This window comes from Clarias gariepinus, chromosome 7 (genome assembly GCF_024256425.1).
Source record: "Clarias gariepinus isolate MV-2021 ecotype Netherlands chromosome 7, CGAR_prim_01v2, whole genome shotgun sequence".
NCBI lineage: Eukaryota > Metazoa > Chordata > Actinopteri > Siluriformes > Clariidae > Clarias > Clarias gariepinus.
This window is the reverse complement of record NC_071106.1, coordinates 31,127,157-31,151,219: the sequence shown is the minus strand read 5'-3', so window position 1 is coordinate 31,151,219 and position 24,063 is coordinate 31,127,157. Positions and strand designations below refer to the sequence as shown.

The 24,063-nt window shown below is 37.7% G+C and overlaps 1 protein-coding gene across 2 annotated transcripts in view; it reads left to right on the top strand.

Annotated features, from left to right (window-relative positions):
• Nucleotides 1-24,063, top strand: part of large2 (LARGE xylosyl- and glucuronyltransferase 2) — a 171,181-nt gene that overhangs the window by 79,339 nt on the left and 67,779 nt on the right. The window contains exon 1 of one of the 2 annotated variants that reach the window (XM_053501025.1): nt 4,956-5,434. The exons of the other annotated variant lie outside the window; for it this stretch is intronic. The gene's annotated coding sequence lies outside the window, so the exon portion shown is untranslated. Of the gene's footprint in view, nt 1-4,955; nt 5,435-24,063 lie in introns of those variants that run through there. 2 annotated transcript variants of the gene reach the window in all.

Below are 24,063 nucleotides of genomic sequence, written 5' to 3'. Positions count from 1 at the left end.
TTGGGAAGATGGAAGGGGAGGACAGAAAGAGGAGAAAAGAGGACAATAAGCTAGAAAGAGAATAAGGTGAAAAGAAGTGGAAGACAGGCAGAGGAGAAAGTGAGGAAGACACCAAAAGAGGAGAAAAAGATGGATGACTGAAGATTGCGAGGCGAGAGTGATTTTTTTAAAGGAGGTCCTGGAGGACAGGATGGAAGATAAATAGGGGGCCGAACAGATAAGGAGAAATGACTGAGTAGAGAGGGAGGAGGAGACAAGACGATGAAGAGAGCAAGCGAATGAGGCATGGTGGAAAATTGAGAGGGAGGAGACATGAATTAAGAGAGTGTGAGAGGAGAGCAGAGGAGAAAAGACAGAAGGAGAGGTATATAAGAAAAATAAAGGGAGAAGAAAGGTAGGAAAAGGGATTGATCGATAAGAGAGGGGAATAGGAAGGGGTGAGAAGGAAAGAAAGAGAAGAATGACAGGGATCTAAGTGAGGTGAATGCTTGTAGAGAAAGCATAGGGGACGAGATAAGGGGAAATGAAAGAAGAGTGATAGAACGAGGCATAAGAAACTAGAATAGGGAGCACAGAGACGAAATAGAGGTTATGAGGACGAGAATAAAGAGGGAAGAGAATAAGAAATGAGAAGGTGACGGCATGAGAAATTATGAGGATTGAAAGAGGAGAAAAACAAGGTGTAACTCAAGAAGGAGGAAGAACTTCTATAACTTTATACGAAGTCACCATCTCTCTCTCTCTCTGTCTATCTCTTCCTCTCTCTACCTCTCACACACCACACACACACAGTGACAGAGGGTTCCTTCTCTCCTGCACAGTGTAATGACAGGCCCATATGGACCGTCTCTTTTTTCCTCTCACCCTCTGCCTCATCGCCTCTTCAGCTGACAGAGAGGTTAAAGGGATTTTTTTCCACCTTTTTGCATAGACAGAGGGAAAATTTACATTTAATGCAAAACAGGTAGTTCTAATAGCCCCAGAAACTATAAGTGTCCTCTCCTCATTCAGAGACAGGCTAGTCCCAGAGCAGGAACTTTTTCATGGCTGGACTTCCACAAATGTCTCCTACGTGCTCCAGACTCATTTTTTCCGACATAAACACTGCTTTCTAAATAATCACAATTGCTCTAGTATCTCTCATAGTGTCTCTGTGCTGGCTGCCTGTATTTTCACCCATGTTTTGGTTTTTAATTATGATTATGATAATCATTTTGAGTATACACACTTGCATTATTCCTCTGACACCAAAAAGCAAACTTTTCAGAATGCTCAATTTAGTTCCCACTATCTAAAAAATACTGTGTCGAGCTAGGAGGTGATTATTAAAGCTTGTTTCATATAACATGCCATTCTTGACCGAACATTTTATTCTTGTCTGAAAATTATTTAGTTAACCAGATTTAATTATTGTCAAGAAACTTATGATGAAGGATAATAAGTTTTAGAAACTATAACAGCATGGTAAAATGATACTGCACTGCTATACAATTATTTGGTTCTATTTTAAGCCCATACTGATAAAAAAAAGACAAGACAACAACAATAAAAACTACTTTCAGGTTTAGTGCATTAGGAACTTCTCTTTAGTTATGGTATAATTTATTACATTTCATTACAATTTAGTAATAAAAGAAATAAAGTTTTTCATAAAATACCAATTTTATTAAATTTTAATTTTTTAAAAAGAATTGTTAAGGTTCTAATAGGACCTCAAAACAGTGCTTTTTACTCACAAAAAAGTGCACTTTTTGGGCTGGAAAACTCCAAACTTTAGAATTTAAGATTTGTTTTAGAGTTACATTTTAAATGGTAAACAAATATCCTGTAAGACATTTAAGTCAAACCAGGTGTTTATTTGTGCAGAATAACAGAACACACTTATGAGAAAAAAAAATCCCTTTATTTTACTATATAATCTCCTGCTACACTAATGCACTTATCTCAGTATTTCGCTAGGGCTTGGATACCATCAAGGTAGAAAGTTTTCTTTCAGACTACCTGCTTTGCCTCTGAAATACCGGCCTCTTAGGAACTCTCAAACATGTCTCAAATTGGAACAAGGGCAGGACTGTACAGGGGATGTGGCAATAACCCCCCAGCTGAGTTCCAGTAAATGTGAAAGTGGTGTTGGTGAATGATTGTGTGCACAGTTCACACAGACAGATGCGTCTCTTCCACAAGTTGGTGACAAGTTATCCATCGATTTCTAAGGATCAGGCGTTCTGCTTGTTGAATGTTCACAGGGTCGTCTACAGTGCAGTGCCGGGATTGTCATTAAATCAATATTAAAACGGTTTATGTGGCTAAGAGTCTTGTCATGGTAATGTGCTTGAAGTCTTCTGTAAATGTCATTTGACCTTACACCTTTAATCACAATAAATTTCATACAAGTCCTGGTTTTACTTGAACGCGCTTTGTAGCTGGGTCAGGATTGTTGCTCCAATCATGTAAAGTGTTATAAAAATTGATCTGTTCACCAAATCTTATTTATTTTATAGCTTATATTCGAACTCTATAACATTTCATTTATTACATGAGGTTATGGTACTAGAAATACTAACAGGGTGTTCAAATACCTTTCATGCACATTAGGTATGTTCTATGAAAAAACATCAAATAAGTTTTAACACTAAAAGTGTAACATTTTAGTGAGTTACATGCATATATTGATTTAAAAATCAATTAAAATGAATGAATGAAACAATAATAAATTCGCTATTATATACAAAAAATAATTCATATCCCTACACAGATTTGTGATATTACAAAAGTATCATGAAAAGTATCTTTTGTACACTACAACTGTAACTCATTGATAAACACTTGTGTCATGGTTTGCTTAACATGAATGCTTGATCGCTCCAGGATATTTAAAAGTGCCTAATTACACTAATAAACAAAGCCCTTAAAGAACACTGATTAAAACTTAAACGAATGCTGTGTTTAGACTCTATAAAGACTTTTGCTTGGGGTAGTTTGGTTTCTTGGTTGCTCACAGCCAGCTGTCTGGGCGGTATGATGCAAAAAGAACTGTGAACAATCTGAAGTTCAGAAAACCTTGTGTAAGAGCACTCTAGTCCAAGACAGCCAGCATTTTCAGAGCATGTGCAGAAAGTGCACGGTTTTTGTCAGGGTACAGAGAGAACTTACAATACTAAGGACTATGAACTTGAAGGGTTTTGACTCATTTCCACTTATCACTGTGTCAGCTGATTTGCACTATTTAATTGTTTTGGTTCACCCCAGGTGGCATGGTGGCTTAGTGGTTGGCAATGTCGCCTTGCACCCCCAGGGTCAGGGTAAATGACTAGTGCATGTGTGAGTGTGTGTGTGTGTGTGTCTGCGATGGATTGTTAGCCATTCAGGGTGTATCCCGCCTCGTGCCCTAAGTGTCCTGGGATAGGCTCCCCTCCCGACCCTGTATACAGAATAAAGTGTTATAGACAATAAGTGAGTGAGTGAGTGAGTCCCAATTGCTGCTAGAGTAAAGATTTTTAAACATCTTTATTATTTTGTGTTTAGTTATGAAGTGAGTGACAATAGAAGCCTGTATGTGGAATATGTGATGTTTTTTTTGCTTCAGTAAAATTTAAGCTATGAAGGTGGTTTGCATGTAATGTAATGCTGATACTTTTAACCCTTAAAGCCCAGTCATTTTATTTTGCATTAATATGTTTTAATGAATATATACAGGCATCAGGATTGTGCAGTAGTTGATTGTAAGCAGCTGATGGTCTCCCACTGTGCTACAGAAATGGTACAGAGATGTACACAAATGGTTGAAGAATTTGTAAGAATGGCAAACCACCCAGTGGGAAACCATCAACTGTGACAAAGGGGATTTTCATGAGTTCAACGATGGTGCAAATGCATCATTTGTGATTGGAGTGAAGACTGTGTTAAGTAATCCTATTTATATAGAGTTACTCTACCTTCATGTGCAATATAAACAACCTATGTCAATTAATCAAAAAAGTTGGGAAGAAGTATCCAGAAAAGACCCAGCAAACATGTGGAGAACATGCAAACTACATTGACACAGCCTCGAGATAGGAATCGAACCCGGACCTTTGAGGTACAAGGCGACTGTGTTGCCATTATTATTATTGTCTCCACTCACTTAATTATTAGGCTGATGTCTGGGGCCTATCCCAGGCAACTCAGGCACTAGCCGGGATACACCCTGGACAAAGTGCCAGTCCAGCGCAGGACACACACACACACACACACACACACACACACACACACACACACACTATGGGCATTGGAAAAACAGTTTAGTTTAATCTTTATGTCTTTACACTGTGGGAGGAAACCGGAGTACCCAGAGGAAACCCACCAAACATGGGGAGAACATGCAAACTCCACACACACAGACCCGAGACGGGAATCGAACCCTCAACCATGGAGGTGCATGTCTACAAAAGGACCAATTTGGCTGATAGAGTTGTAAGGAAAGGTGTAGAGTTTTGGGAGATTACAGATTTTATGTTTGTGTGTGTGTGTGTGTGTGTGTGTGTGTGTGTGTGTGTGTGTGTGTGTGTGTGTGTGTGTTTGAGAAAGAGAGAAAGAGAGCGATATGCTTTATACCTGATATTTTTTGTTGTTGTTAATATTGATGTTTTTTTTTATTGTTTACCTACTATGTTATTCTTTCCTATCTAATATGTTTATAATGTTTATATATGTTTATACATTCACATTGATGTTATTTATAATGTTATTAATCTTTTTTAATTGCTTTGGCAACAATGTAATTTTTTTAAACATTTGTGCCAATAAAGCCCTTCTGAACTGAACTGGGAGAGAGAGAGAGAGAAAGGGAGAGAGAGAGAAAGGGAGAGAGAGATATGTTGTGATTGGCTAAGATAAAAGGGGCGGGCAGAGAGGGGGATGGGTTAGGACTGAGGCTTTAGTGAGCAGCAGATCTGCACAAAACAGAGAGCTAGAGACACTGAACCGCTGATCGCACCGCCTGCACCAGAGAACTGAACTAAAGAGCTGAGAGAGAGAGAAAGAGAGAGAGAACACAAGACGAGATTTAGGAGTGCTTGCTTCTCAGTAGTGTTTTGCATGAATGAATGTCTCTTGATGTGCTGTGTGCATGTACATAGCACATGACACAGGATCTCTGATCGATCCCTCTCACGTGCCTGAAGTCCACTTTTGTTAACCTGGAACTTTACTCTTTTAAGAGATCACACTTTCTTCCTTGCTCTAAAGATAGAGATAGAGCATGATCACTGATTGAGAAAAGATATTTATTGTATCCTCATCCTGTCCTCCTGATGCAGTAACACCTGGACGGAAAGACACCTGTCATCTCAACACCTGGATCTAGCAGCATTTTTGAAAAAAATATTTTAAGGATTGCTTTTTTTCTTGGGATTTCTTTTATTGTTTTGAATCAGAGTTTGCACTGGATATTGAGGTAAGAGTTTTGCCTTGCATCTGCGTGCATTACTGGATCATAACTTTTCAGACTAATTATAGGCACAAGGCTTGCAGGTTTATACCAAAAGTTAAGAAGTTAAGAATCAGGGCTGAGGTTAGCACCCTTTTGCAACTTTATTATCATAAAATCTTTTCTAACCTGTAAAAAAATGTAAAAAAATTATTTACTATAATGATTTGGCATGGTACCACTATACGTATATTTTATTGCACCAATTAATATGTTTTTTTTTTCTTTTTGAATTGTGCATGTGGTGTACCATAACTTCTATATCAAAGCTTTACGTAGTCCTGGGAGTCTTTAGGGAGACGATTATTTAGCAATAATGGAAGGAGTCTCCAGTGTAAGTGCTTTGTAACAGACATAACTAAAGCTATAGGATGGATGGTTTCTGTAACATGACAAGGTGTGTGTGTGTGTGTGTGTGTGTGTGTGTGTGTGTGTGTGTGTGTTTGTTTGTTTTTTCTAAGAGTGATAAGGACCCATGGTTACTGTATAAAGTCAGATTTTGCCTGCATGTGTATTAAAAGCCAAATGAGAGACAGGTCTCTGGATACAAGGAAGGTTACTGCTAATTAAACCACATTCTTCTTCACTGGAGCGCAAAACGCCGAGCACCCCAAGCGATCCAGTAGCAGCTGTTACTCTCCAAACACCTCTGAACTCACTCTGCTTTTCGCACCCGGTGTTTGTGTGTGTGTTTGTGTGTGTGTGTGTGTGTGTGTGTGTGTGTGCTGAATTTGAGCCCTGCTGTTCTCAATGAAGAAGGTGTGAACTCGAGCTCGCGAGAGAGAGTCTTGGTTCTCCGTCGCTGCTGTGTGTTTTGTCTGTTGTCTGCTAGGGAAAGATTATCCTATGGGGAGCTGGTCCTCCAAACCTTGTCAGGTATTTTATGCCCTCGCCTCACCTCTTGCGCTCTCTCTATCTCTCTCTCTGGTAAACATCACGTTAACCAGCTCTGATTTACATGCCCATCCCTTTGTCACAGAGCTCCTTTTCCCAGGAAGCACCTCTCAGATACAGGGAGTAGGAGTATATCGGGAGTTTCGAGCACTGATAGTGTTTCATATGATATAATATAGTTCATGTACAATATCAATTCATGGTTCCACTTATTCATCGTTTTAGGAAAAGAATATTTGGGTGCCTTAACTCTAGGAAATATCAGATACATGAGTGAAAACGGTTGTAGATTTCATCCCGGGAGTTCGACTTGCTTTAGTTCAGCTAGTGGTCACCTGCTGTGGACACACACACACACACACACACACTTTTCAGTTTTGGGTGGCCAGATGCCTGCTTACCTTCACTCTGACACACGGTGAATGGGAGATGGCTCTACCTAGATAAGACAGAGAAAGATAAGGACTGGATGAAGAAGCCTAACAGAATGTTTGTTCTGATTTGAAGTGAGGATCTCTCAACACACTAATCTGCGTGCTCTTACATTTATCATTCCACCACATTTGCGTATTTTTCCGCCGTCAAAATTACAGAATAGTCATGCCGTAAAGGGACGCAGGCAATAGTGTTGAACATAAGGGAGCATAAAAAGACAGCTGTCCATTTGTTGCTTGGAACCGAACCATATCTCACAAATGCTGCTTACCAAGACAGGCTACTTTTTCGATCGATTGTAGGCTTACTGGAGATATTTTAAAATGGATTCTACAGCATTTTTAATGGAATGTGTCTTTAGTGTATTTTTAATTAGAGGTATTAGTGTACAGAGGAAACTTCCATTCATTTTTAATGCAAGCTTGTAAGACAATTTCTTTTTTTTCAGGAACAAACTTTAGCTTATTGTTATTTTTCAGCTTAAAACATAATGTCAAGTGTTACAAATAATCAAGTAGCTACCAAGAAACTAATAGCTTTATGATTAATCTTTCAAGAATTGAAATTGACTAACAGAAAAATAATAATTAAAAAAAACTTTATATTAATGTTAAAGCCCATATCTATTTTCCAAGGTAAATTTGATACTTTTCATTTAGTTGCTGTTTGGTTTGTTTTTTTTTAGAATTTGTTTAGCCTAATTAAAGAGCATCTATTATGCATATTTTGTAATTTTTTTTGTTACTCCTGTTGTGTCTCCAATGAGGATTTACAAGCAAAAAAATTATATATTAACTTGCTTTTGTAACCCCCCCCCCCCCCCCACTGTGACATCACAATACTCTCTGGTAAGTCGGGGCTTGGAAATAGATGGTTTACATAGACACTGAAATGGCATTTTTGGATTTTTGAAGGAGTGAAACAGAAGACGTTTATGGTATAAATGCATTATGAGGCCTACTGTATTTCAGGGCCTACAATTTCAGAGTATTGGCACACTTTGGGGGAACTCTATGTTAACCTGTTAACACATGGGACCTTTGAATGAACCAAAAACAGCAATACAGCAAATTCTTCTTGTTGGTATAAAATTGTACTTATCACTAGTTATAAAAAATTTTATTACAAATATTGTGTTAAGCTTCCATTTTCTCCTTTTGTTTGTCAGTCCAAATATTCAGAATAACTTGAGTGGTCTCCCCAAACCTCTACTGCACTGAAATTCTTTTGGAATTGGAATGCCAACTGCACCCAAGGAGTCCTTCCTCAACATGAGCACTCGACCTCATTCTTTTGTGGCTAAATGAGCACAAATCCCCCACAAGCCACTAGGGATGGGAATTACCAGGGATCACCGCATGCGATATATTACGATACCTAGGTGCCAGTTTGATTTGTATCACAATTCTATCAAATATAAATATAAATATATATATATCAATGCATCATGATATAGTTTCTAAAAATCTGACTCTAAATATATAAATATAATAAAGAAATCAGATTTGAATTTTTTTTTTCATGCGATTTTGTTACAATTCTAAACAAACATAGCAAATCATTTGCTCCTACATGGAACGCCGTGCTGCCTGGCAATGTGTAAATAGTTTGGAGTGCACGTCCTGTAGAAATATGGAGGAGCATTTTACCCCCTCAAATGCAAATCTATATACTTTAAAAGCTAAATTATAAAAAATTTATGTTGGAGTCAGTGTAATGATACACAAGTTGCCACATAAAATAATCAGAATACATAACTAAACTAATCAATTTTCTTCAGAATCTCTACAATCTACATTACAAATTTGATAGAAAATCCTTTTGGAAGAGTGGAAGTTATTATAAGAGCTAAGAGGAGACTAAACCTGGAATGGGGTTCTCAAAAAATGTTAGGTATACAGGTGTCCACATAGTTATATTTTGGTAAGCTCGCACAACCAATTTAACCAATCAATGTATGACCAAATAGCTGTAGTTATAAGGGAATAAAACATTTTGGGATGTACTATTATTGAAAATGGATAGTCTTTTACATTGCATCGTGCTACCTCATTACTTATTCATTTTGATGAGTTTTGTTCTTTACTTTAATGATCAATCTACTATTTTATAATCTAGTTAAATGATCATGAACAGATCTTGTCATCTTTTGTTGCAAAAACAAACATTCAGACTTCAATTATTAGTGAGTTTCATGTCAATGTCTTTTTCTCAAAAAAGGAAACAGGTCAACACACTGCGTGTGATTAATATTGCAAAATACCCAGCGAGAGACGGTTACCAGAGCCTGAGATGCTTCTGATTCAAATCATATTTCTTATTTTAAAATCACACCGCTTCCCTGACTCATTAGGTTTCTGTTCTTTCTTTGTTACATCTTTCTTTTTTCCATGGCTTAAATGTTATACGTGTTCTGAGTAACACTCATGTAAAAGACTTGAGTTACTGGCTGAGTTATGGCCAAAAGATTCCTTCTTGCTTGTATGACATCTGAATCTATTAATAAACCGTGCTTGGATGGAGTGACTGGGATGAATAGTCTCACACAATAGTGCGAAATACCTTGCTCCTTCTGGCAGGTAAGCAGTCATAGCTTTGCTTTTCTGTCCTAATGGAAAAGCTCACCACGGCCCTTGTGTCATTAGTTTAGAGAGGAATTATGCACTGTTGGGTTGCACTAAGCCTCTTTTTGGTCCGCGCGGAGGTCACCCGGGAACTTTAAGCTCCTATCAGTTTTTTAAAAACCCATTTTCAAGCATTCAGCTGCGTAATAATTCACTCGCCTGTGTTTATGAGGGAAAATCTGCTTTAGGGCTGATGTGTAAGGGCTTTGGCGTCAGAGTGGTGTTACACAACGTGACACTCAGAGAGGAAAATCAATACACGTAGAACTTAGACTTGCTTTAGTTCTGTATCGCCCACGTCTATACAACTCGGTGCATGTGTTGATCGCCGGGTTTGGTCTCTCGGTGATGATGCAAGAGTTACTGAATAAAAGGATAGGGTCAGTGTTACTTTTAACCAATGTTACTTTTAGTATATGATCCTCATAGATTCACAAAAAGTTCCCAGACAAAACGGCAGAGTATAATATATAATAATTGGTATAAGATATATACTAATTATATTGGGTAATTTTAGGATTGCATTTTCCCTTTAACTTGCATTCATATATATATATATATGGACACTAACTACATTTAGCTTTCCAGTTTTTTTAGCTGTGAATTTGCAAGTATACCAATGGTGTCGAGTCCTTAAGGCGAGCAGCTTCTCATTTTTTTTGTCTTATTTAATTAAAACTAGAGAGATTAAAAGAAAGTCTAGTGATGGAAGGATTAACTTAGCCTTCTGCAACTTAAGTAAAAATAGGAAATGGCTAGTCCTAGGGACATTACACAATATTACATATAACTTTAATTGGATAAAATTACGACGTGTCATTTATTAATATGTAAGTTGTGTTTAGTTTTAAAATAAGTGTTTAGTTTAAAAAAACGGGATTTTTTATTTTTTGTAATGACAGAACACAAATAACTTGTGAAAGTAATAACTACCTTTAATTCTTTATATAATCCGCTGCTACACTAATGCACTTATCCCAGCATTTCACTTGTGCTTTCATACCGTCAAGATAGAAAGTTTTCTCAGTATGGCAGATCCATGATCATATTGCCACCTTCACACCTGAAACATTGGTCTCAGAGGAACTCTGGAAATGTCTTGGAGCAGGTCAGGATTGTATGAGGGATGCGGCAATAACTCCTAGTCGAGTTGCTGAAATGTGCAAGTGATGTCCCTGCATGATTGTGTGTACAGTTCCCACAGGCGGATGCGTCTCTTTCGCACCACAGCCAGGATAGCTATTCACAAACACGCAGCCTTCTTTAAAACCTTTGCACTGTTCAAATGTTTTACTGTTTCTAGAAGTACCTTCACTGTACTGTGCTTAAAGTCTTCTGTAAATGTCAATCTGTTTTTATACCTTCATTCATGAGACATTTCATCACAAGTCCCAGGTCACCCTAAACGCCCATTGTAAAATTATGTAATGTGAAAGAGATATAAAACACTTCACAGCAATAAAACAGCTGATTTTCTTTACATCAGAAAATAATCCATAAGCACAAATTTTTCACTTTTCTTTTTATACTTATACCTTGCCTTTTTGAAAAACCATAGCAAAACTACAATTATTAACAACACTTGGCTTATCAACGAGCAGACATATTCAGTATAGATGACAAGCGATAATAAGTGTGCGTCAATCAGGCTGGGAAGATATAACTCGCAGTTTCTTCAGTGAGAGGGTTGGGAGATTTATACGGAGCTGTGAAAAGGCTTTTCGCCACTGTATAATGCTCAGTTATTCCATTAGACACTTGCGCTCCTTATGTCGACGTACTCTGCCGAGTAGGGGAAAAGGAGCAGAATGGTGCTGCATGTTAAAAATTCATACAAATCTTTCCTCCAATTAAATATTTAGCCTTCTGTTCCTTTGATGTATAAGACAGAAACATCGAGCCCTGTCACTACAACGTGTTCGTCCAACGTTGACAAGATGACAGACACGCTTATTTAATACTATTACGAAGGAACGGCACAGTTGTGCTCCATCAGTATCATGAAGCTCTAAACACTTTATCGTATGTTAGTTTGTGTTTGTTCTCCTGCAGAAGAGCATGCTGAGCTATCAAGCGCCAAAGCAGATGATAAATGAGTTCGACGCTCATTTTCCCCCCATTGTCAATAGCCTCCTACGGCATGTGATTGCGATCACTCTAATCATCCCTGCATTAGCTGTGCTTCTTGCTGTCTCACACACATACACACACACACACTCTCAGTCTCACTCTCAGCCAGTCAGCATGAAGGAACATGAAATCTGACCTGCTGGCTCTGCTCTATTCACATGCGCATTGCCTGCTACTGTTTCTTTGCATTAGAAATTAGCATTACGGTACCAACAGTCATCAGACAAACAAAAGATACTTACAAAGTGAATTAAGACACGTTGACCCTGTGGGGCGTGGTGGTGGTGGAGATGGCTTAGTGGGTACTGGGGTGCCAAAGTGAAGGGTCAAAACCTTTGTCTGGAATAACAGGGAGCTGATTTGCGCAGGAAAAGAGGCCTGTTGTGAGGTGGACATCGGCAGAGGAGTGGCAAAATGGAAACACACACGCTCTTATCAGTGCCTGGAGAGTGGGAGAGTGTACAGCGCTGATAAGGTGAAGGAGAAAGGGAGAATATTGCTGATCTGAAAACAGATTGGTGCAATCTGAAGCATTTAAATGAGCTTTCTGCAACACCAGCAGCTAAAAGTGTTATATTAAGTAAGTAAAAGCTCTCTGCAAACACAATTTTCGATATATGTACATGCCATTTTTTATGTTATGTTTTCACGCTTGAAAAACATGTGCAATGTGTTTCCACATAACATATTGTGGGATTTAGCAGATGCTGCATTCTGTTAACAAAGCTGTTTATGTTGTTACAATGTATTTGCATAGTAGTAAGCTTATTTCTTAGTGTTTTTTTTTATTGTATGATGGTGTACAATCATCAAATGTTGAATTATTACATTATTACCTCAAGTTCAATTAATATATACGAATAGGTTGTAAAAGTGTCAGTTATTGATGATATGCAATTAGAAGTTTGCATAAACTTTCACTTGCATCATTTATTGTTGTTATTTTTATTTATTTATTTTGTTTGTTTTTTACTTTAAACACTGAAATGTACAACATTTTAAGCAGGGAAATGCAACATTCTGTAAAATAATACTAGCATGAATATAAATTTACAAGGCAGAAAGGACACTCACTCAAAGATGTTCACCTGAGGTAAAGTTGATGCTAACGAAAGCTAATTTGTTTGTGCTACTGCATTTCTTTCAACTTTAAGTAAACGGTACAAACAAATGAGCTTTCAACTTTACCTCAGGTGAATATTAACCTTTCAGAGTAAAAAAAAAAAAAAAAAAAAACGTTGTAAAAGTAAGATCAATAAAATTATAAGATGTAGTATTATACTGGAAAACAGACACCCGGCTAGCTCACTGCTGCTAGGGTTAATGCTAGTATCTTTTTTTACATTAATACCCCTTTTCCACCAAGTCAGTTCCAGGGATATTTTGGCCTGATTTCGCACCTCAGACAGAAAAACTGGTTCTATGGCGGCACAAACACTTTGCTGGACTAGAACAAAGAACCACTTATGTCAGATGCTAGGGGGTGGGATTATCACAACCAACATAAAGATTGTGACTGCCATCTTTAACCCAGAGTAACGACTCCAGCCCATGGAAAAGGAAAAAGCAAAGCCATTCTTAGGAGGTTTGCTATTGAATCGGCTCTAAACCAGCACTAGCACCAGACATGAACTAGCACCTGTATTACTTTGGTGGAAAAGGGGGATATGAGTAAGATTTATTTACCTCATAGTAAGGGTTAATTACATAACCCTTAGAGTAGCAAGTCTGTGTGAACAGATGTGTGCACTGTTTTAAAAATAGGTTAATGTAAATGTTATCACATAAACACTTTTTTCACATTACAGTTAATTCAATAGTTATATGGCTAGTTTCAGTTAGCTGTAAAGATAGTTCTGGTTAGCCATATGGCTAGTTCTGGGAAAAGATGAAGTTAAATTTATAATAAATACACTATAACTTTGAAAGATGCCAACTCAATTCAGCTCAGTGGGTCTGCAAAAGCTTCACATGAGTTTTAGCTGAACTTTTAAGTGGATTTTTTGCATATAGCGAGGGTTGTAAAATTTGGTTATGATTATTTACATTAAACTCGTGTTCAGGTTGACAAACTTTGCGCTTGGTGTGCAAAGCAGAAAAATTTATAATGACCAAGAACTATGCTAATGTACTTACATATACCTTAATTTGGATTGTAGATTAAGATAAACTATACCTACTGTATATATAAACTATACCTTTAAAGATAAAAAAAACAGAACTCTGTTTGGTGCATAAATATTCACCCCTCCCTGTGTCAGTACTTAGTGGATCTGTTTTTGTCCTCTTTGCACATTTGTATTCTGATATTTTGTGCAAATTTTTTTGGGTAATATTGCTGAAGCTTTTCAGGAGCTGCAGGGAAACATTACATTGAGATTGTATCACACTTCAACGGCACACTCCATTCAAGTAATGAGCTTATGGGACTTGTGATGGCTAAGGGTTTCACAGCAAGAAAAAAAAGGGCGGTGGTGATGAATACTTCTCCACTCACAACATTTCTGGTGCCCCCCATATCACCCCAAATATCTAAGTGATTTTCTCCACAGTTCGATATTATGGGATATTTTGTATAGAACCATGGCGTGTAATACTAATGAAGAAGAGGGGATTAAATACTTATGGAAGCAATTTGGTATGGCTATTTGAAGCCTGAGCCTGCTGTGATAACCATATATACCATATATTTTATATTAAGTCATCATCACTACTACACAGACACACAGCTTCTCCTGTCCCGCCATTCATTCTGTTCACTGAAGCTGTACACGATTTATACACATAAAAGCCTATTGTGGATTTTTTTTATGACTAGCTCGGCTGCTTCATGTAGGAGGTGCTGTAGAATGGGCCTCATCAGCCCCTGTATGCCTGGATGGCTTTATGGACTCTTCTGTCAACAACAGATTAGCTATTAAGGTCATGCTTTACCATTTAGGTCTGGGCATCCATGCATGTGGGCATGATTGTGTCTTAAAATGTCATTCCCATGCATGACCGTTTCACTACCCTGCCCTCTGGTTTTCAAAACATCTCAGTGCAAGTCAGTTATAAACTGTATTATGTAACATGTATAAGCAGTTCTAATCATCACATCTGCAATTGTTTTTGACCAATCACCAGGTCATGTGTCTGCATGATTCATGATGCAGTAAAAAGAATTCATTACTCAGCAGTAGAGTAACATGCACTAAAGGGCTGTATTCAGCTGTTATTTCCTCCTGCAGGGATTTCCAGGAACACGGATTCATTTTTAAGTCTCTAAATAAATTTACATCCGAACAGGCTTCCGACACTTGCGGGGGATGGAGAGGGATGTGGCAGTTTGGAAAAGTTGCTTTCAGAAAAATTGCCTATCCAAATTGCCTCAGAGCTCCACGCAGGCCAGTAAAGACGCGTGTAGGTGGAAATTGGTGAAGCTGGGGCTGTATCTGACACCCTCTTTTTTAAAAGTGATAATGACTGCAGATTGGTTTATCATATAAAATCTGTTATTTTACATATATTTATCAGAGCGCCGTGAAAGTGTGGTCATAAGCAAGAAGCATAAACGAGTACCAGAAACTAACTATCTATCTATCTATCTATCTATCTATCTATCTATCTATCTATCTATCTATCTATCTATCTATCTATCTATCTATCTATCTATTTATCTATCTATCCATCCATCCATCCATCCATCCATCCATCCATCATTTGCAGTAGTTTGTTTATACTGTAAACTTCAGTACGACACTATGCAATCTATAATTTATACTGTAGTTTATACTGTAGTTTCCATAGCAGTTTATACTAAATATTTAGCCCCAAAATATCTCATTGATTTTTGCAGAAGTTTATCTCAAGTCGCTTTCAAAGACCAGCTTATTTTACACATACTGAGGTCTAAACATAAAACAGCGGCGATTAAGCCTTTATTGTGGCTGCCACGAGACTGTGGAACATTTTCCCTTTTGGTATAAGATTGGCTACTAATTTGAAAACTTTTCTATAGCTTTATAGTTTTTTTTGTTTTTGTTTTGGAATGCATACTGTGTGCATAGAGTTGCATGTTTTCCCTGTCCTTGGACCTGCAGATTAGGCTAATTGGCGTTCCAAAATTGCCAGTAGTGTGTGACTGCGCATGTGACTGTTGACTAGAGATCATCAGTATATTGAAGCAGCTATTGAAGCAGGTATATATAATATATAGGCTCAGCCTTCACATACTCCCAAAAAGTTAAAAATCATGTTTTAGTAAATATTAACAATTAGACATTTGTTTAAAAGCGCAGAGCATCATCACCACTCTCAGTGTACAAATATTTTATTTAAATGGAAATCTATACAACATACACTTTCCATACTTTTCCTTATTGTTTACTGTTCAGTTTATGTGCAGCGATTCAATATGAAATCCTGCGCATGTCATTGGTTTGGTATTAATATCATTTGAAGTCAACATTTTGTTACGGGCATTTGTTTAACATTATTTCCTCGTCATTGTTGTTCTGACTGCTTTTCATCCAACTAATTAATAATGTAAAAAAAAAAAAACCTAATACCAATATTGTCCTGACGTCCATACCGTTGCCAAATTAACATTACCACACTGTTTTGACAACCAAAAATTCCTGCAGGATGAGCTCAGCGCTTTCTGAAGTTCCTCTCAGTCAGCTCTCAGGAGTAGATCTATTTATAACAAGCCCTTAAGCAGTTGGATCATTCCTAAAAGAAACACTAACTCCTGTACGGAAGCCAGTTCTGTTCTAACTGTCTGTTTCCTGCACTTTAATTATCTTTATTTCGTTCTACACCTTGTTTTTGATACTTCATCTGATTTTAGTTTGGAGTCTCATAAAAACGCGTGAATGTCCCTGTCACCAGAGTTGTCACGTCTCTAGAATATAACTTCTCATTTTTAGTAAAAGCGTGTGACCTGTGTCTGAAATGCAAAAATGAGAAGAACCATTTTAGATGTAAACGTGTGGATTTCTCCATATTTGTTCTACGAATTGGTCTTTCTTAGCAGATTGTGACAGCTTCCTTATAGTGAAGGTGATGTTCTTTCTCTGAGACATGAAGTCTTTTTTTTTTTTTTACTCACACTGTTTTACAGGGCAGTGTAATATACTCTGAGTAAAGGGCTACGTACTGTCTTCCACATATGTGACCTCATAGATGATGAGAGAGAGAGAGACCCAGAAAGCCCATTTTATGTTTCTTAACTACCAGCCATAGATGGCTATGGCAAAGAGTTTCCACTTACCTTCTTCTTCAGAATTTCTTCCTTTCCTGCATTTTGTATGTCATACCTTTATGTGCATGCAGTTACACAACTTCTGCATTTAGCGGAAATAAAAATGCAGCATAATGCATCAAAAAGCACTATTAACTGTTGCCTTATAATAATTGCATTTAATTATCGGTTTGAAATATTTTCACGATTATTTGTAAGCTTTGTACACTTTTCATAACTTGCACATCCAGGAAACGGAATTCTGGGAAGGAAATGTGATACTCTTTGCAATTTTTTCTTTTTACCAAAAGACATGCAGTCGTTGGGCTAAAGGTGTGCTCTGGGATTCCTCAGAACAAATTTAAATAATTAAATAATAAGAATTTGGGATTTTCAAAGTGTAACTGCAATGATAAAGAGCTCTGCATTGGGCATCTGCATGTGACCGACTCCCGCACATCACGCTTATGCATGCAGTGTCCTTCCTACTGGAAAATGTATGGTACTGGGAATTGGGGGTGCTTGGAGTATTGCGGATGTACTTTAGAATAACATGATATTTTGTAGAAACAGGTGCTTTCCTATAAACACTCAGTTTTTGAATTCTTCTAAGCTGACACTTTCTACCTGTTTGCGGTGTGATGAATTGCAGTAAGGCCCAAATCCTCGAAGCAGTACGATTTCATGCTGACTAAGGACCAAACTGACAGAGCAAGAGCGAGTGGCTGCTGGAAACAGAGCGTTAAATATTCCAAAAGGGCAGCGAGGTCAGGTGCGCCGTGTGTGTGACAGCTGATTTGCGTCAGTATCAGTGTCAAAACATTGATGAGTGAGTGTGAGAGTGTGAGAGATGAACTTTGGCCAAGGGTTCACTAGTATGGTAAAAGTGTAAAAAAGTTGGTGTACATCTAAAAAAGAGAGCTTATTTAGAATAACTGATGGCATTGCCAAGTTTCAGCTTTTGCATGACAACTCCTTCGGGTTTTGCAAAATAAAGCAGCCCACAACTTTAGCAAGTAACAGTTTATTTAAAAAAAATAAAAATTTTTTTTATTTTATACACATTTATACATGTGTATATTATCAGCTAAAAATTGCAGCTTTTTGAGGTTAACCAATTGTTTCCCCAAATCACAATTTTGATTTTTGTTTGTTAAATGGGCAGCAATAATATTCTTATAATTTTAAGGAACAAAACAAAAAATCATATACTTATATAAATATTCCAGATAATAACATTATATTTTTTTTGCTTCATAATGTCTATGTTATTCTTAACATTCAAGGGTTTTGGTCAAGAAAATTGTTCCTAAACTACATGTGGACCAATTACTAGTCCTGGAATGTAAAATATGTTTAAAATATGTTAGATCTTAGTTTTGTTAAAAGAAAATTATCAATAAATATTGAGGACATCAACATGTATTAATGCTCTTACTTATTTTTTTCTTGTTTATGTTTTTGTCAGAAATGTGGGTGTCAAATGACAGAAAACATTCTGAACATGGCTCACAGTCTCTGCGTTATGATTATGCTGAATGATATGCTCATTTAAGGCTGCAAACATTGAAACGGTGCGTTTGGAAAAGGAGTGAAACAGAAGAACCAAAGCATGCTAGAATGTACGATCTAAGCTGTATTTTAGCTGGAAGATTAACAGATTTATTTTGGAAACCTCTAAGACTTATATTAACTTGTTTACATCAAAGATGGGGGTAAAATCAATTCGGTTATGTGTTGTGATTTCTTTTGTGTGACCACCACAGTGGCGAGGCAGGGTACACATATACAATTATGCAATACAATTTTAATCGGCACCTAAGTATCGTGATAATATCATATCAGGTTGTCCCTGGTGATCCACATTTTTAGTTTATAATGTATAAATTCAGTACAACTTGTGACCTATGAGCATATTCTATATACCAGGACTAGTAATTGGTCCACATGTAGTTTTGACCCAAACCCTTGAATATTGGGAATAACATAGAAATTATGAAGCAAAAACAATAATGTTATTACATTATTTAAGTATATTTTACTAAATCTTGAAGAAATTTGATATTGTCTCTACTGTTAAGTAGTGCCAACCCTTAGTGTTCTGTTGGACATTCCAGTGGCTACAGGCTGCATATTATCCCAAATATTTTATTCAGGCCTTGCAAATTTAAGGTGGTTGTGGTATTTTAAAGGCGCCCAGGATAACAACGCTGCGCAATTTGAATATCTTGACATCTGACAACACCACAGGCACGTTTTTCGCTGCCGGATTTCAGCGTGGAATGTGTGATCATGATCACAGTGGGTGGAGACTGTTGTATTTTGGGTAGAGTGTTTTCCCACACACATATGCCGAACTCACAGTGAGCTCAGCGCTGGCCTTCGAGTGTTTGTGGGAGTACATGAGGATTTTAAATAGAATCGCTATACCAATTCCAGATCAGCAGCCATGCACGTGTGTGTGTGTGTTTGTTTGTGTGTGTGGTGGGATGCTGTTAAAACTGCATCAGATATTGGGCTCACACATGCATGGTTCACTTTCTGTGCACTAATGTTAGGAAGGTGAAATGAGGTAAAATTTTTAAAAGTGATGAAACTAAGTAACTACGTTCGGCACGTGCGTGTGTGTCAATATTAATCTGCTGCTCTAAATTATTCAGGATCCATTTTGCTCACAGTCAGTAGGCTCTGAGCAGAGCAGTGAGCAAAAGCATCCCCAAGTCACGCCACCCGGTCTGCTCGCATTTATTGGGTTTATTATTGTATAATAATTATCCCTTTGAAACAAACTTTCAGAAAAGTCACATTAGTGCCATCAATTAGAAAATTTGTCAGTTTTTGATTTGGTTGTGAGATTCGGTGCTCTGTTCTCATATTGCATGCGGAAGATATTTGGGGTGAATGTTACTTTAAGGATGAGACGTAATGTAAAGGAGTGCATGAGGGTTCCTTACATCATTGTGAAGCACTATCAGTTTTAATATACACTGTAAGTGGAGATAACGTTTTTGTCCATTTCAGTTTTTTTACATTTTATTTTATATACTTGTCTGTTGGGGAACTATGAATAAAATAGTTTAAACACAAGATTTGGAGATCTATGGGCATCTAATAAGAAATCTCAATATGAACATGTTCAATAACTAATCACAAAAGGGTGCAATTTATTATATGTAATGTTTGCATAGTCACTAATTCATGTGGAGGTGTTTTTTTTTTTGTCCCCGGACACAGAGACTCTAACCAAAAGCCTTATTCATTAGTGCATTGTCTGATTTAAACTAGTGCTGTTGTGTGTGTGTGTGGTTTCAGTGACCAGAAAAAGCTAATTTATGGTGGTTTCTGAATATCAATATGAAAAAAAAAATATGAAGCACTTGCAGGCATCATGCCGAACATGAAAATATTAAAAAGACAAGAAAATCACAGATTCTGTCACATAGTGCTTAGCGAAGGACATGGTGCCCATGCTGTGAAAGTAGGTTTTCAGAAAATAATAAACCTATGTGGCTGTAAATACAGTAGAAGTTCATGCATTATTCATGCAATTACCTTCTAGTGCAAGTATTTGCTTTTAAGCTATATGAATAAGTTTAAATACTAAATGGTACATTGAATAGATAAATAATGTCGTTTAAATCTTAATATGGATAATATAAAAAAAAAGTAATTGCAATAAGAATTTTTTATCTAATCGTGCAACCCTAATTTGATTTACTCACCCCAGTTGCATCTCAGATTGGAGTGCCCTTTAGAGCTGTGAATCCTAGGCAACCTATTAATAACTGTGTGTGATTTTTGCTTGGATTCAATTTAATATTTCAGTAATTTAGATTACTGTGGCGGCAAGGTGGCTTATTGGTTAGCAATGACTTCTTGCACTACCGGGTGCAGGTTTGATTCCCGCCTTGGTTCTATGTCTGATTGCATGTTTCTCCCGTGTTTGGTGAGTTTTTTCAGGTACTCTGGTTTCTTCTTTAGAAGAAACATTTTTCAAGGCTAAGGACTTACTCAGGATAGCTACTAGTTTATATATACATATATATGTATACATATATATATACACTCTGGGACAGAGGAACTGATCAAAAAATGTCTAGAATCTCAGGAGAGGTTGACCTTTTACAGGGAGGTTCTCATCTGGCATTAGCTTTTATCCTGGGAAAATGGATCACAAGCTCTTGATTACCATTATAATTGTATCTGCATCGATCAGATGTTATTGATATAGTCCCCAATTACCAGCTGCAAATGATGTTCATAGATATGAGTTCACATCCTAGGAGAATCATGGTAGAGCCCTTGAGAAAGGTCCTTAACCTTGAGCACTGTGCTCCGGTTGAATTCTGTGTCAAGTGAGTAAATATACTTGCTCAAATATAAAAACAGTGATCAAATCTTAATCCAGTGAATTTATAATTCTGACCTTCCAGTAGCACTTCAAAGTCATTTTTTGCATCTTCAGGACATTTGGCCTTTACCTGCCAGCATATGGCGAGATGATGCTCTTTGAGCTCTCGCTCATCCACCTTATGTGAGCTGTTTTCAGTTTCTAATCCTTACGGGCACAATCAATGTCTTTGGTCACGTTTCCTTATCGCTGTGGAGCAGTGTTACAGCTTTAAAGCTCTAAACACGCTGTCTGCGGTTTGAATGGAGGAGAGCAGCGAGGGAGGGCTCCATTAGAAGAGCGTTAAAACTCAATAATCTCCCTATCTGAGTGGTCCGTGCCCACCGGCTACACACACCCAGGCAGCGTAATTAACTCTAAACGGCCCTTATGACTGCATAGATCTCTTTAAATGAAGGAGCTAATGGCAATTGGGTGCTGATCTAATTTAGCCACTGGGAGATGGTCAAACAGCATTTGGAGGAAGAAGAAAGCAGAGAGCGAACAGCTTGAATAGAAAACAGGGTTTAAACAAAGAACACGCTGTCATACAGAAGTATACAGAAGTATGTTTTTTCATCTTTTAATCTCATTATGATGCTGTTGAGAAGAAAAACTCAGATGTACTCTAGCCTCTTTCCAATAATACCACTTAAACATGACAATAAACCCAATGGAAAATTCATTTTCCTTAGTGCTCTGGAGTTAAATAGGGACAGGTTGGATAAAAGGTAGAGCTGGAAATCTGTAATTAAGTGCTACTGAAGACAAACATATTTTATTGTGTACTGACACTACTGCTGAGAATGCTTTTCCTGGCCTACTCGCTGAGATGTACCTGTTTTACACTGATATTGTACTGGTGCTGATTCAAAGAACAATAAATGTTTTAAAGACCTAGGCTCTTTTTCTTCAAAGAGAAACTATTGCATAAGCAGATGTGGGAGTTTTCTAATACAGTATGAGGTTTAACAATAAAATAAATCATGGATCGTTCTACGAAAGTTGACTTTGCAAGCAAGTTTCATCATGGTGTCCATCTTTCCGACTCTCAGACAAAAGTATGCAAAAGTGCAAATGAAGTAGTTGCATTTTAATATGGTTTCCCCGCCGATGTCTCGCTTATATCACCGATTCCTACAGTACGGGGATTGTATGGGGTTTCCTGGTATTTAGATTACAGGTTTATTTAAAATATAATGGCTCCATATGCACACACAGCTGTTGCGTGCGCTAATCAATGACAAGGCAGCACATTTCATTCGAAGCTGTTTTCCTTCACTCTCTCGCCGTAGAACTTCGTTATTAGCACCAATGCTGTAGGCAGATGTAAAGACCTAATGAGGCATGAAAAGATGCAGTTATGTTTATTAACCTGGGGGTCGTTCCTGAAAAGAGCACAGCCCGTTACCTAATGACAACAGTGTTGTTCAGCTTTGCCAGAGTGGGTGTCCTTTTTGTTGTGAGTGAGGCAATGCCCTTATGGAACAGCTGCAAATAGCATGGTCTAATTCAGGGGAAAATCATCAGGCGAGTTCACGGCACAGTTGTTATTTGCTGGCATACGTATGTGTACACACCCACACACACATTTCAAACATGCTCTAGATCTGGTGTCGGAAGAGAGTGTAAAATCGGTTATGTGGAAACTAACAGCATGAAATGTGAACAACAATCTAACGTTAAAACCATTTACAAATTACATAAATAATGTTGATTACCTTAATAGCATGGCACCTGTGAAGAGAAGCGACATTGCTGAAGTTGATGTGTTGGAGGCAGGAAAAATGGGCAAACATAAGACTCTGAGATACTTTGACAAATGCCAAATTTTGATGGCTAGATGACTGGGTTAGAGCATGGCACAACTGATAGGTGTTGTGAAATGTTCCTGGTATGCAGTTCTTAGTACCTACCAAAAAGGGTCCAAGGAAGGACAATTGGTAAAATGAGGACAGGGTCATGGGTACCCAAATCTCAATCTGTTGAGAACGAAGGCTAGCCCGTCTGGTGCGTTCCTACAGAAGGTCTAATGAAGGATACATTGCTGAAAATGTTAATGTTACCTATGATAGAAAGATGTTTGCTTTGTATATGGCTGCATAACTACCATATACACCCCCGTTCACCAAAAAACATACGTCTACAATGAGCATTAAAACTAGACCAAAGAGCAATGAAAGAAGGTGGCCTGGTCTGAAACATCATGTTTTCTTTTACATTATGTGGATGGTCGGGTGTGCGTGCGTCTCTTACTTGGGAAGAGATGGAATTGGAATGCACTATGAGAAGGAGGCAAGCTGGCAGAGACAGTGTGATGCTATGGGCCATGTTCTGCTTGGAAACCGTGGATCCCGTCATTCATGCTGATGTTTCTTTGACACATACAACCTACCTGAATATTTTTGTTTCATGGCAGCAGTATTCCCTAAAAGCATCAAAAATGTTCAGAAATAGTTTAAAAAATGAGAGTTTAAAGAGTTGACTTGATCTCCAAATCTCAATATGACAATCTTGGGAGGGGTGGGAGGGGGAACAATTGTTACTGGGCATGGTACCAGTCAATCATGCCTAATGTGAAAACACCCTAAGGGTCTCATCACTTTACTCTGCTTGAAGTCTTCTGAAAATGTAAATCGGTTTTATGCCCTCACTCAAGGGAAATTTAATCACCAGTCCTGGTTTGACTTGAACGCCTCTTGTGCAGTAAGATGTCCAGTAAGAAAGGTTACAAATTGGCTGAGACTATAGAGGTTTAAAAGAAAGTTTGTTTTTTTTTCAAATGGGAGTTTTCCAGCATTATAGGTTAACTGTCAGGACATTTTCTCGATTAATCAGGTCACTCAGCCATGGCAGGTCACTGGCCTTGTGTGTTTAAGTGAGTTATTGATTGATAAAT